This window comes from Sciurus vulgaris, assembly GCF_902686455.1.
Source record: "Sciurus vulgaris genome assembly, chromosome: 8".
Lineage (NCBI taxonomy): Eukaryota > Metazoa > Chordata > Mammalia > Rodentia > Sciuridae > Sciurus > Sciurus vulgaris.
This window is the reverse complement of record NC_136468.1, coordinates 122,375,931-122,379,210: the sequence shown is the minus strand read 5'-3', so window position 1 is coordinate 122,379,210 and position 3,280 is coordinate 122,375,931. Positions and strand designations below refer to the sequence as shown.

General features: G+C 38.2%; 1 pseudogene across 1 annotated transcript; it reads left to right on the top strand.

Annotated features, from left to right (window-relative positions):
• The first annotated feature begins 1,533 nt into the window (after positions 1–1,533).
• Positions 1,534–2,362, top strand: LOC306668834 (large ribosomal subunit protein mL42-like; annotated as a pseudogene). The gene is made up of 2 exons: positions 1,534–1,775; positions 2,170–2,362. The product of its transcript is annotated as a large ribosomal subunit protein mL42-like (transcript).
• Positions 2,363–3,280: the final 918 nt, after the last annotated feature.

The window sequence follows — 3,280 nt, the reverse complement described above, 5'->3', positions numbered from 1 at the left end:
TGAAATACAACAGAGACTAAACTATTGCTGCAATGTCCCTCCAAAAGCTCTTGTGTTGAAGAATTAGTCCCCTAATGCAGTAATTTCCAGAGGTGGAAGTTTTAGATCATGCAGGGTCTAACTTCATCAGTGGGTTAATTCATTTGATAGATTAATAACTTGAATGGACTACTGGTGAAGCCAGAATTGGGGACAGGCAGTTAGTGTAGAAATAGGGAATCAGGTCAGATCAAGGAAATGGGGGCCATGAAAGTCATCTGCCTCTGGAAGTTGGAGACTGCCCTGGGAGAATGGAATGTCAAGGACCTGCAGAGTTCATTGATTACCAAATTTACCTGCCCTGGTCAGGGACTACAAGCAAGGAGATGCTAATTAATGCCCCCTGGGCCCTTACCTGCCTGAATCACCTTGGCCTTACCCCTGCCCATCAGTTTCTCACTTTATGCAAAATGGGGCCTAATCACTTAGGCAGGAAGGAAAGAGATAAGGGGGAAAGAAGGGGAGAATAAAACCTATAAAAAGGACAAGATTTGCTCAATCCAATGGATTCCGCCTTTGGGTCCCCTTCTTCCACCCAGGAGAAGTCTGCTTTTACTTTTCTTTAATAAATCTTACTTTCTACTCTACACTTGCCTTGGCGTGCTTCTCTGGCATTATACTTCAACACCTGAGGAAGCAGGACTCATCACTGGTAAATGGTGGTATCACTGGGAAGAAGTGGAAACTGTTGGAAGATGGGGTATGGTTGAAGGAAATAGGTAAATGTTGATGTGCCCTTGGGAATTATACCTTGTCCCACCACCCACCCTGTTTTCTGGTTGTCATGAGCTGATCAGCTTTCCTCCACCATGCCCTTCCTTTATGATGTTCAGGCCCATAGCACCTCACCTCAGGCCCAGAGCAACAGAGTAAGCTGACCATGGACTGAAAACTCTGAAAACGTGACCCAAAATGAACCTTTTCTCCTTTAACTTGTTTATGTTGAGTATTTTGGTTACAGCAATGAAAAGCTGACTAACATAAAACCCTTTACAACTTTCCACAGAACAGAAACTAAAGTAACCTATTGTACAATTAGTCACAAAACAGTCCTCGAGTGTTTTTTTTTTTTTTTTTTTCTCATACGTGTGAATATTGTCTAAAATGTGTCTTCTACACTGTAGTCAGACCCTGCCACCACTGTGCTTGGCTAAGTTCACAAACGTGTCATAAACTGTAACTTTCCTGACCTTTGGCTAGATGAAGCATTAGTCATCTCTTGCTTTGACCCAGTTTTCCTAACTTCACAGTTGGGGCCATTCCCAGAAATGGTATATCTGAATGTCAATCTTATCCACATGGTCATGGTCATTAAGGGCTACAAAAGTAAAACCCCTTGGTCAGTTATGATTTCGATCACTTCGATTTCCCATACTATTCAAAATAATCAGGAGGCAACATGGTGGTCTCTTGCAGGAATAAAATTAGATGTGTCTGGAAGCAGATTTTCAAGGTGATTGCTCTTCAGATCATCTTTTTTCATATCTTTCTTATAACACCATGGCAGCAACAGCATTAAAATATGTGATATCAAAGAGAACTTTCTTGAAGTATTTATTTCCAGTTAAAAATGGAGCTTTATCTGGTGTTTGTCATAAATCTACATTCTCTTCTCTCCAGAGAAGAAAATAGTTGCAAAGTAGAGCTCGATTTGACATCTGATGGCAGGACAATTGTATGCTACTACCCTTATGTGGATATTCCACATGAACACACACAACCTATCCCTCAACAAGATCCTGTAATGTACAAAGCTGCTCTCCCCACCCTTTCCATTGCAACCATTTCCCCGGCCTCCCAACTACTGTCAGTCTGTGAACATCCTAGCTAGCTATTGGTTCATCAGTCAGCTTGCAAGTATCCTTCTCTGTTATTGGTCCCCTGTTAGCCTGGCGGAATTCAACTGCTTCGGGTAGCTACCCCACCATCTTTTCTCTTGCTTTTCTCTCCCCCTGACTCGCTTTCTTTCTCCTCCTCGCTTTTCCACTCTCTCTAGTGTGCGCCCTTTCTCTTTCCCTTCCTTTTCCTCTCATTTTCTCTCTTACCCTGCAGGGAGACACTCTGTTTGCTTAATAAACTCCCTTATGTGATTTCCCGTGTCTGGCGTGGTTTTCGTGGGATTTCTTACAGATCCTGTGCACAATAATGAAGAAACACACAATCAAGTGCTAAAGATCATATTAGAAGAAAAAGGTGAACACCTTGAGCAAGGACTCATAATAGAAAACTCAGCAAAATGTTCTTTACTACTAAGCATCGTTGATATCCTCGTGGAAGGTATCACAGACTTTGTAAGAATCCAAGTCCTCTAAAAGACAGATGATATTGAGATTCTTAGGAGAATCAAAGAAAAATGTTATCTGATGTCTCATTTGCCATTTGAGAATATGCAATCTGGTGTATTCACTAATATGTTATATAGTAAAATAATAATAATAAAATATATTTTCATGTTAAAATATGTATTTATTAATCCTGAACTTGATATTTTTATTTAGAGAAAATATTTTATCTTATTTTCATCTTATTTTCCTTTTGAGATATTAAAGGCTACTACTTATTTTATGTCTAGTATGAGTATTTTAACCTCATCAAACATTAGTATAAATATGGTTGATAAAATACACGTTTCTTCTGCTCTTTTAAACATTGCATCTGACACAGAAGGACACAGAAGGATTCTGTAATTCAAAGACCTGTCATATATCTCTCTGCTTTGACTAAGTTAATTCCTGATCTTTAACACTGTTTCCTAAATGTGTAAGAGATTTAAGGCTATCCTTTGATTTTTGTTAAATCATTCAGACCTGTGATTTTTGTTACCATATACTCTGGATTCTAAATCGTACTTGAAAAGTTAAACATAGTTAAATGTAAAACTTCAGAGAGCACTTTGCCAAGTTGGTGTTCTCCAAACTAAAATTAGGTGTAGCAAAAGTCTTGGGTTTGTATGGGAATAACAAATTTGGTTGGTATTTATTCATGTATTTGATGTTTTATAGTTGGATAAAGTAACCTATTGTCAATAAATTATATATATAATTTTGTGTTACTCTTCACATTGAAATTGAAATTTAAATGTATTTTTGGAAGGTATTAAGGAAAGCCTGATCTGTTTAAAGGTGATATTGTAAAACATGGAAGCATTCTGCCACTTCTTCCACAAAAAGAAAGTTAAGCTTTCTTAACCTGTCTTTGATTCATGTTTAAAGTGTAATGTTGTATTGTGTTAGCTGTGAAG